Below are 11,509 nucleotides of genomic sequence, written 5' to 3'. Positions count from 1 at the left end.
AGACGAAGGGGGGGGGAGATCAGAAGGCAGGTCCCCCATTCACTTTGCTCATCAGAAATGATCAGGTGACCCCGGGACACTGCAGCTGTTGTAAATACGAGTTGTGTTTAGTTCTGATAGACGAGGACTCAGAGTGGTTTAACAAGGAATGAGTTTATTGAATACACAAAGTCAACTGCCAACTGTCAAATGTTGCAACCCTTTTATAGGGAAAGCGTTTGAACTGTAACCAATACAACAGTCTCTTTTCCCGCTCCTTGGTTGTGGCGTCCAATGAATGCACCTTATTTTCCCGCTTAAAACCTTGCAAAGCTGCACTGTGTTTGCAATCTCTTCCAAGGCCTATTGCTAACTATTTACATACATAACACCCCTTACCCCCCAGTTGATGTCATTTTCTTACAAAATCCCTTAGGTATTTTGGTGGCCTATGTATTCTGGACGGGTATCTGTTGCTTTGGCTATTAGGGACCCTTCTTTCTGGTTGACTGCTAGGCTGCTGGTTACTACTGGACCTGGGCTCTGGGTTACTGTCTACAGATGTACTGTCTTGAATAATAGGATGTGTTTGGAATTCAGTGGTCACTGGCCTACTTCGCAGGGGTATTTCCCAATCAATTGGACTGAATTGTTGTTGTTGGGCATCAGGGAATGTGTTATCATGCCCAACCCCCACAACGCTTTCAGGCCTAATGTTGTCTGTACTGTTTCCCCTTACTAATCCTTGGTCCCCCTCAGCAGGCACACACCCCCTCGATCTTTTCCTCAGTTGGTCTACGTGTCTTTTACAAATCCTATTCCCTTCCCCCTCAATGATGTAAGATAGGGGACCCAAGATTTCAGTTACCACCCCTGGAATCCATTTGTCCCCTTGGGCGTAGTTCCTGGCCCAAATCAAGTCCCCCACTGCAAATGTTCTGTTAGGAATGTCAAATTCAATGTTTGGTTGGAGTCTGTCAGGATGTAATCTGTCCAACTTGGTCAATATTTTCCTGCCCCACCTCATTTCAGCTGGGCTTTTCCCCGTAGCCGAACAGGGGGTTGTGTGTTGAGCCAACAAGAACTCAGCTAGTCTCTGATGCCAGTCACCTCGAATGATCCTTTTAAGCGCGTCCTTCGTGGTCCTCACGTTCCTTTCAGCCAATCCGTTGGTGGAGGGGTGGAAGGGTGCAGAAGTCTTGTGCTTAATCGAGTTGGCCTTGAGGAAATCCTGAAATTCAATAGATGTGAATTGTGGCCCATTATCTGACACTATTAAATCTGGCAACCCATGAGTGGCAAAGAGGCCCCTTAATGCCTGTATTGTTCTGCCTGCCGTTACTGAACTGACCGGTATTACTTCTAGCCATCTAGAGTAACTGTCGACCACTACAAGGAACGTTAACCCCTGGAAAGGTCCCGCGAAATCAATATGAATCCTGGACCAAGGATTCCTAGCTAGCTCCCATTTATGTGTGCGGATGTGTTGTTGTTCAGGCCTGGAGCGTTGGCACAGATGGCAATTGGCAACGCATTCCTCAATGTCGTGGTCCAATCCTGGCCACCACAAGTGACTCCTAGCCAGGGCCTTCATCCTTACTATTCCAGGGTGTCCCTCATGCAATTCAACTAGGATAGCTGATTTGTGGATTTCCGGAATGACTACACGAGTTCCCCAGAGTAAGCACCCCATATGAACTGATAGTTCATCTTTCCTTCTGAAAAATGGACTGTATTTTACGTCCGGGTTGGCGTTGGGCCAACCACTCATGGCCCAGGCCATTACTCTCCTTAAGATGAGGTCCTTATTGGTTGCCTCAGCAATGTCTTTTGCTGTTAATGGCAAATCAGGAATATCCTGTAGGGACATTATTTGTCCCACTGGGGCAGGGTCCTCCTCTGTTGTGCTTAGAGGCAATCTGCTAAGAGCGTCTGCATGACCCATGTCCTTACCTGGCCTGTATTGGAGGGAAAATGAGTATGCTGAGAGGAAAATGGACCACCTCAGCATCCTGGGTGACATAATCTGAGGAGTCTGTTTATCTGTGGTAAACAGTCCCCAGCAAGGGTTTGTGGTCAGTCAGTATAGTAAAGTTCCTACCATACAGGTAATCGTGGAACTTCTTAACTCCTGCCACAATAGCTAATGCCTCCCTGTCTATTTGCGCATAGTTCCGCTCTGCCTTGGTTAGTGTGCGGGAGTAGTATGCAATGGGTCTTTGTATTCCTTGGTTGTCTAAGTGGCTGATCACCGCCCCTACGCCATAAGGCGAAGCATCGCATGCCAGGAAGATTGGTTTGTTTTCAATAAAGTGAGTCACAGTTGAATTACTGGAAAGGATGTCTTTTAGAGTTTGGAAACTCTCTTTGTGCTTGTTCTGCCATTGCCAAGGGGTCTTCTTATCTAGGAGTCTGTGCAGAGGTTCTGCAATGGCAGCCTTATGTGGTACAAAAGTGTGATAAAAATTTACCAAGCCTAGGAAGGCCTGTAGTTCTGCCTTGTTCCTTGGTTCAGGAGCCCCTTTTATTGCTTTGATTTTTTCAGGGGTAGGATGGACTCCACTTTTGTCAATCCTGAACCCCAAAAAATCAGTGGATTTAACCCCAATGCTACATTTTTCCTTTTTTAATTTTAACCCAGCCTTCCTAAATCTGCCCAGTACCTGTTCCAGCCGCTCTACTAACATTCCTTCATCTTTCCCAGCTATTAGGACATCATCAAAGTAAGGGCATACTCCAGGTATGCCCTTTAAGGTCCTCTCCATCACTTCTTGGAAGATGCCTGGAGCTGCTGCAATTCCAAATTGCAGCCTGTGGACTCGGAACGCCCCCTTGTGGGTAACAATTGTTTGTGCCTCTGCAGCCTCCTTGGAAACAGTTAACTGTAAGTACGCATGCGCCAAGTCGAGCTTGGCGAAGATGGCGGCGTCCTGGATCGTGGCGAGGACCTGCTTCACCGTCGGGACCGGGTAAGCATGTTTTTTCATCCCAATGTTGAGGGTGGCTTTATAGTCGGCGCAGATTCTCACATCCCCATTGGGTTTGAGGGGTGTGACAATCGGCGTCTCCCACAAACCGCCCTCAACAGGTTCTAGAACTCCGAGGCCTACAAGCCGGTCGAGCTCGGCCTCAATTTTTTCTTTTAAGGCAAAAGGCACTCTCCGGGCCTTTAGCCTGATCGGGTTTACTGAGGGGTCTAGGTTAAAGTTAATGGGGGGCCCTTTGTACTTGCCTAGAGATCCATCGAATACGTCTGCAAATTCTTTGCAGACGGATTCGAGGGTCTTATTTCTAATCACTGAATTTATTCCCCCTATCCAAATTCCTAGGGCTGGAAACCAATTAAGCCCTATTAAGCTGGTCCTATTCCCCTCCGTAACTACCAAATCTAAGACCCCCTTAAACCCCTTAAAATTTACTTTAAGGCTGGTCTTCCCTTTTACGATTATTGGACTTTTTTGGAAGTCCATTAATTGAATAGTTGTTGGTTTAAGTGGAATTCTTTTTCCACTTAGTTGTTCAATTTTCTCAAGGGTTTCAGTGGAAATTATCGACACTGAAGCCCCTGAGTCGATTTCCATTCTGCAAGGGACCCCTTGCAGAAGGACTGTAATTTTTAATTTTCCGTCCGGAAAATTGTGCCCCCTTCCCCGCCGTCTCCGATTGACGCGGGCCACCTCCCTTAGAGTTGGACTTTCCACCCGGGGTTTAGGGGTCTCCTTGCCACTAGCATTAGGGGTTACCTTACCCTCTGGCCACACATCGACTTCGTTCAGACGGGTGTCCCGACCGCGACTTCTGCAGATGGCCTGGATGTGGCCAGTCTTGCCGCAAGCCCTGCACTTGGCGGTACGAAATCGGCAGGAAGCGCGGGAATGGTTGCCGCCGCAGCTGCCGCATCGGTTCTGCGTTTCGTTGTCGCGCGGTCTGGTTGCTGTGTCCCGCCACGGTCGTTGTGCCCCGGTCGGTGGTCTTTGCGGTGTTGCGGTTGTTGCCGGCGGCCAGGGTCAGGCCCCTCGCTTCTGAGTTGTTTTGGTGCCATCTTTCCGAATCGCCTGGAGACTTCTGCGATCTCTTCCTCCCACTGCTGATCCACCTCCCCGCAGTCCACATAGCCCTCTTGGTTAATTTCGGGTGCTGACGCCATGCTACTGCGGGGGGGGTCGCGGTACCCGGTTGACTCATACGTGAGGAGTTCGTCTAACACTTCCTGTAAATCGCCGGTAGGTTTGGCGATTATTCTATTCTGTAATTGTTCATCGCGTAAGCCCAGCACGACTCTGTCCCTAATTCTAATCTCTAAATTGTCGTATTTGCAACGAACTGCTGCTTCCCGGACGGCAGCGACGAATTTCTGTATGGACTCCCCCGGTCTCTGATTCCGCTTCTCGAAGATGCGCCGCCAAAAGAGTTCGGACCTTCGGGGAGTAAAGTGAACTTTTAATTTTGCGAGGAGGTCGGCATAGGGCACGCTGGAGACTGGTTGAGGCTGGCACAGCCCGACAGCAACTCTGTAGACCGGTGTGCCGCAGATTGTCAAGAGTGCCGCCGCTTTTTTCCGGTCGTCGGTGATTCCGTTCACCAACAGGAATCCCTCGACCTGCCCGATGTATTCTTCCCAATCCTCGGGGAAGTTAGGGTCAAATTCCTTCAGTGACCCAATCTGCGCCATTCGGAGAATTTTTTTTTTATTCTGCCGCGGCCGCTGAGTTGACTTGACACGTATTCGAATTCCGCCGCCTTTGCGCGACAATTCTGCCGATTCTCTGGTCTTCTGTCTATCCCACCCTCGTCGCCAGTTGTTTAGTTCTGATAGACGAGGACTCAGAGTGGTTTAACAAGGAATGAGTTTATTGAATACACAAAGTCAACTGCCAACTGTCAAATGTTGCAACCCTTTTATAGGGAAAGCGTTTGAACTGTAACCAATACAACAGTCTCTTTTCCCGCTCCTTGGTTGTGGCGTCCAATGAATGCACCTTATTTTCCCGCTTAAAACCTTGCAAAGCTGCACTGTGTTTGCAATCTCTTCCAAGGCCTATTGCTAACTATTTACATACATAACAAGTTGGTTGCCAGGGGTCTGAATTGGGATGATGACTTGATCGCCCCCCTCCCCCCCATGGGGATGCTGCCCAAGTCTTAAGTGTGAAAGACGGTCAAAAGTCGCTTTTTTCAGTGCTGTTCAAGAGTTTCAAGAGGGACCCCTCCCCCAAGCAAACGGTTGTAAGGCGAGGATTACCTGTGTAACGATTCAACTCTATTTGGGCCACCCCTGGCGCTTCTTTTGTGGTGCCTCGACAGAACGAAATGCCCCTTTTGTCTCCAAACGTGACACCACCCAATTCTCAAACGTCAACTCCAAGCCGCCACGGCCTCTTCCGTTATTCCGTGTGGCTGAAGGGTATGTTCCACCTTCTGGATGATGGATTTGTTCCTCGGCATATTTGTCACCAACGGGAACATTCCCAGCTCAGGATTGCAGACCTAGCAACTGGAGGCTCCTCCAAGTTCTTGGGGAATGGAAGAAGATGACCGGATATGATGAATGACCAATCTTCCAGGAAATATGTTCCACAAAATGTGTTCACTCCAAACAAGCACGCCTGAAATGCACATTTTTTTGACATGCTAGAGAATGGAAGTAGAAGCTCCTGATACCACCCAATGGCTGGCATCATAAATCACCCCAAGCTGGTGTTTGCTTTAATCACAGTTTGTCGAACAAGCCAGAGTGGCTCAGTTCACAGTTCAAACAGCCATAAATTGTGATTTATAAACGATGAAGGCCAAGCTTATATGTCACTTGTGTGTGACCTGGAGTAAATGAAGCATAATTTTTTTTCTCAAGCCAAAAGATGCATTTGGCTTTTGAGTGGCAAGTGAAAGATTGAAAAAAACAAAAAAAACCCAGATAAACCAGCATGTTGTATTCAGTAAATGCGATCTGTAGAGCACTGATGATGTTACCTAGTTGGGTAATGAAATGTCTGCAGGAAAACCACCATGATCAGAAAGCACCAAGGACCTCTCATTTCAACCCTGAGCTACAAATATCAGTTAAAGTAATTCCTTCTCATTTATTAAAATTCCCCTTTTTCATAAGTCAAAAATTAGAGAAGTCCACAGTGCATGAATGTAACTAACATTTCTTCTTTATCTACGCAGAACAAGCATTAGCTCTCTATCTCAAGCAATTCCTAGCAACCTAATGCTACATTTACCCAAGATACTTAATCTGCTTGCTAACTGAATATGCTGGGTTCATTCAACAAGTGAAAGCACTCAAATTCATTAGCTAAATTAAAGGTAAAAAGTTTTCCTGTCCGGTCATACCTGACTCTAGAGGGTGGTGCTCGTCTCCATTTCTTAGCTGAAGAGTCCAACATTGCCCAAAGACATTTTCCAAGGTCACGTGGCCAGCATGACTATACACCGAGGCCCACAGAATTGTATTACTTTCCCACTGAAGTGGTAGCTATTCATCTACTCGCATTTGCCTGCTTTCAAACTGCTAGGTGGGCAGGAGCTGGAGCAAGGAACAGGAGCTCACCCCGTTGCGCAATGCTCGGGTCTTGAACCTAGACTGTCAGCTTTCCTGCTGACAAGCTCAACATCTTTAACAGCTGAGCCGTTGCGCTCCCTATTAAGCAAAAACAATCGGTCAACATTAAATAAGGTTTGCTTGCGGTGATAATTTCTCCGTTCTGCCCGGTGTATTTCGAAGGAACCTCTGATTGTAGTCAACCTTGCACCTTCCTGTGCCTTTTTGGAAAGAACCGTTTTATTCCTAGCCTGGAATTGATAAGGAGAAAGGGGGCCAGAGATCCCCCCCCCCCCGTTTGCTACATCCCTTTTGTAGGAGAGACTGCCTGTTGGACAGGTGAGACTTATTACTCGGAGTAAGAAAAGCTTCACCTGTGGAAATGGTCTCCTTTGGAAGCATCTGTTCCCCCCGCTCCCCCAAGGCAGCTTTTCGGAGTCCTTTATCCCCAGGCTGGCAGAGAGATGTCTTCAAATCTCTGCAGTCAACATTATTGCTTTAGGATAGCCATTAAAATTCCATTTGGAGACACCCAAGGTGAGCAGCCTCTCTGGCTTCAACTCTTTTTCAAGGTCCTCTGGCTGGAGAGCAAACTTTCTTTGAATAAGAATGCTCAACCCCCTGGATAAAACATGAGAGTTGGACTAAGCAAGAAAAAGCCCTGAACCACGGGGTTGGACGATGTTGGCTGGAAGAAGGAGAAGGAGGAGAAATACAGGATCCGCGATCCACATTCGTTCCTTGCTGAAGCCGCCCCCCCCCCAAGCAAAAACAGAAGAAGAGTAACTTTCTACAGACTGAGCTGGCCGCATTACCTACACAGAAAAAAACAACAACACATAGAAGGGATTGGGGGGTGGGGGGAAGAGGAAGCCATTCCCCCCAAAAAACCACTACAGCTTTCAATACGGTATCCTGAACAATGCAGCATGTAAGGGCGATCACGGTTTTCCTCCTTTAAACTCTGATTTTCATCCAAGACGATCAAAACCGCAAACAGGCCCAGCCTGAAATTACCATCTCCCAAAAGATTATCTGCTGGTATTCTAGCCATCATTCAGACTACTGTTTTTTTTGGGGGGGGAGGGAGAGGGGGGGTTTAAGGGAGAAGAAGACGCGGGTGTCAGTTGGCATCAACTGTTCAGAATGGTGTGAAATAAGATGATGCGCTAAGCCGCTAAGCCCCAAGCAAGTGACAAATTTATCAGCATCCCACCTATTTGAAACCGGCTTCCGAACTTCCTCCTTTGTTATTCCTGCCTTTTCAGTCACCAGTTTTGCCCTGCTTTATGACCTTTCCTCGCCGCAGTTGTTAAATAATAATAATAATAATAATAATAATAATAATAATAATAATAATAATAATAATAATAATAATAATAATAATAATTTGGAAGGGACCTTGGAGGTCATCTAGTCCAACCCCCTGCTCAGGGAGGAAACCCTATACCATTTCAGGCAAATGGCTGTCCAGTCTCTTCTTAAAAACTTCCAGTGTTGGAGCATTCACAGCTTCTGGAGGCAGGTTGTTCCACTGATTAATTGTTCTCACTGTCAGGAAATTTCTCCTTAGTTCTAGGCTGCTTCTCTCCTTGACTAGTTTCCATCTGTTGCTTCTTGTCCTGCTTTCGGGTGCTTTGGAGAATAGCTTGACTCCCTCTTCTTTGGGGCAGCCCCTGAGAAGCATTGGAGTGAAGCATTGGAGATGATAAATCAGTAAGGGGGTTGTTAGGCGAATCTGGGTCGCCCCCATTGATTTTGCTTGTCAACAGGTCACAAAAAGGGAGAAATCACGTGATCTTGGGACACCTCAAGTATGAACCAGTTGCCCAGCCTCTGAATTTTGATCACGTGAGTCTGGGGAGGCTACTAAGCTCGTAAGTCTGGTGGTAAGTCACTTTTTTTTTCAGTGTGGTTGTAACTTTGAAGGGTCACTAAATAATTTATTGTAAGTCGAGGACTGCCTCTACAGCTAGAGTAGGACACACTCGTTTTGGGGGTGCTTTCTCTAGCAACTGCAATCATGTTTATAGATTGCAGAGCAAAACCTCTCTCTCTCTCTCTCTTTGTGTGTGTGTGTGTGTGTGTGTGTGTGTACGCACGCCCACGCGCAGAGAAAAGAGATAAAGGCTTTCCAGAGCCCGGGCAGCAGGGTAGGTAACCTTGGCAGCTTTAAGATGTGTGGACTTCAACTCCCAGAATTCCCCAGCCAGCATGGGAATTCTGGAATCCACGGAGACATGGTCACTGTTTTTACCGTTGAAATGCAGGATAGTTGAGAAGGTAAATTCAGTTCTTAGGTAAATTCCTCTCTGAGGGATACTGCTACAGTTGTAAGTGCACCTACCAATCCTAAGCCACTTTTCTTCAGATGCCATTGAAATTTAGAACGGTCACTGAATATATTGCTGTAAGCCAAGAACTACCTGTATTTTTCCCATCAATGCGTACATAAGCCATTGACTGGATTTGTATCATAATTGAAGCCAGCTAGTTCAATGCAAAACATTGATAAGATGGATTGCAACCAGCCTGTCTTCCACAAAAGATCTCTGAAATTGCATGGGTCAGAAGGAAGGCTGAGAAGACATCTGCAGGCCTCATACCCTGGACACTGTTTCAACTGCGTCCTTCAGGATGGCAGTAAAGGGCAATGTAGGCCAAGATAACAAGACACAGGATGGGGGGGGGATGTCCCCTCATGCTGTCACTCTGCTGAACCCCTAATTCTCACAACGCTGTCTAATATCTTTGCATGTCTATGTATACTGTGTAGTATACCTATAGTACTATCACTTGTCCTTATTATCTTCTTTACTCCCCACTCTTATTGGAATAATGATGATGATGATGCTTTGTGCGTACACTGAGAGTTTCTGCACCAAAGACAAATTGTGTGTTTAATCATACTTGGCCAATAAAGAATAATTCTATTCTATTCTTATCTTATTCTTATTCTTATTCTTATTATTTCTATTCTATTCTATTCTATTCTATTCTATTCTATTCTATTCTATTCTATTCTATTCCATTCCATTCCATTCCATTCCATTCCATTCCATTCCATTCTATTCTATTCCACATTGTATTGTATGATTATCACTTTGCTGTTTGTATGTACACTGTGAGTTAATGCACTGGAGAAAAATTCCTTGTGTGTCCAATCACACTTGGCCAATAAAGAATTCTATTCCATTCCATTCTATTCTATTCCTATCATTATTCCTATTATTCCTATGCCTACTCCTATTTTTAGTACAACATAAATTGACAGTATGTCTCATTTGCTTTGCTCCAACTGTTTTAATTTGGGGAAATGGGAGTCCAGAAAAATGGTAGGGGGAAGATGCAGTTTAAGACAAACAAGTCAAAGAGAAAAAAAAGAATCTGCTGTGCTATTTCCTAAATTTATCCCGTACTGTCCATTCAGTAGAATTGCCTCTTATCAGGTGGAGTGCCTTCGAAACCGTGGTCAGGCCCTGGAACTGCTGCTTGTGCAAGATGCCATCATCCAATTGTGCAATTACTTTTGTAGCAAAAGTAGCTGACTTCACCAAATGGATCAAAGCCGGCTGTAGCCACGGTGCAATTATGATAATAGTCTGTCTTCCGGTCCTTAGGACAAGGCTGGCTTTATAGTGCTTTCTGTGTGTCTTTTATGACCAGCAACCTTGATCCTTGGGGAGGAAGGAGGGAAAAAAATCAATGGGACGGTGCACTCATCCCTCCACTTCTTTGTTTATTTTTATTGCCGCATCCAGACGAAGATTCAAAGACAGGTTTCAGATTTAGAAACTTTTTTTTTAAAGATCATCTTTGCTGATGGTGTGTAGGTCACCCACATGGTTGTCATCCAGGAGGCAAAGGGGTGCCAAACGTTTCTGCAAACTTGCAGAGTGAAGAATATGAATATATAGGTAAAGGTAAAGGTTCCCCCGCACATGCATGCTAGTCGTTTCCGACTCTAGGGGCCGGTGCTCATCTCCGTTTCAAAGCCGAAGAGCCAGCCCTTGTCCGAGGACGTCTCCGTGGTCATGTGGCCGGCATGACTAGACGCCAGAGGCGCACGGAACGCTGTTACCTTCCCACCGCAGTGGTCCCTATTTTTCTACTTGCATTTTTACGTGCTTTCGAACTGCTAGGTTGGCAGAAGCTGGGACGAGTAACAGGCGCTCACTCTGCTACACGGCACTCGGGATTTGACCCGCCAAACTGCCGACCTTCAGATCGACAAGCTCAGCGTCCTAACCCACTGAGCCACCGCGTCCCTTTTATGAATATATATATATATATATATATATATATATATATATATATATATATATATTCTAGACAATCTTATGCTTTTGGGGTGTTTTGGAATACAAGTCCCTGATAATGTTACTGAGGACGTCCTCAACCTACAACCACAATTTAGTCCCAAATTTCTGTTGCTAAGTGATCCCAAAGATGCTTTTTCACGAGGCAATTGGACTTCCTTGTTTTTCTTTGAAGACGTTTTGCTTCTCATCCAAGAAGCTTCTTCAGCTCTGATTGAATGGTGAGGAATGGATTTATACTCCTTGCAGACAGCTGGTCATTTGCATTCTTTTAGTGAGTCATTAATGCTACCTGGAGTGTGGTGCAAATGGGCATGGAGCCTTCTTGGAACTGTTGAAAGGACGGTGTTGTAGACTGGAGATAGATGGTGTCTACAACACTGTCCTTTCAGCAGTTCCAAGAAGGCTCCACACCCATTTGCACCACACGTGACCCTGAGGACACAGACAAACCTCCAAGTGGCTTCAAGGACTCTGTAAAAGAAGGCAAATGACCAGCTGTCTGCAAGGAGTATAAATCCTCCCATTCCCAACCATCCGGTCAGAGCTGAAGAAGCTTCTTGGATGAGAAGGGAAAGGTCTTGAAAGAAAAACAAGAAAGTCCCGTTGCCTCGTGAAAAAGCATCTTTGGGATAACTATGGCCTGGATGATGGAGAATCTCCATAG

General features: G+C 46.0%; 1 long non-coding RNA gene across 2 annotated transcripts in view; it reads right to left on the bottom strand.

Moving 5' to 3' along the window:
- Nucleotides 1-9,792: 9,792 nt before the first annotated feature.
- The window catches only part of LOC308672644, an 11,089-nt gene continuing 9,372 nt past the window's right edge, over nt 9,793-11,509 (bottom strand). For both annotated transcript variants that reach the window (XR_014027462.1, XR_014027463.1), the window contains exon 4: nt 9,793-10,200. This is a non-coding gene — a long non-coding RNA (uncharacterized lncRNA). The remainder of the gene's footprint in view (nt 10,201-11,509) is intronic.

The sequence above is a fragment of the Vipera berus genome, assembly GCF_964194415.1.
Source record: "Vipera berus genome assembly, chromosome: 10".
In the NCBI taxonomy this organism is placed as follows: Eukaryota; Metazoa; Chordata; class Lepidosauria; order Squamata; family Viperidae; genus Vipera; species Vipera berus.
This window is presented reverse-complemented; position numbering and strand designations above follow the sequence as displayed.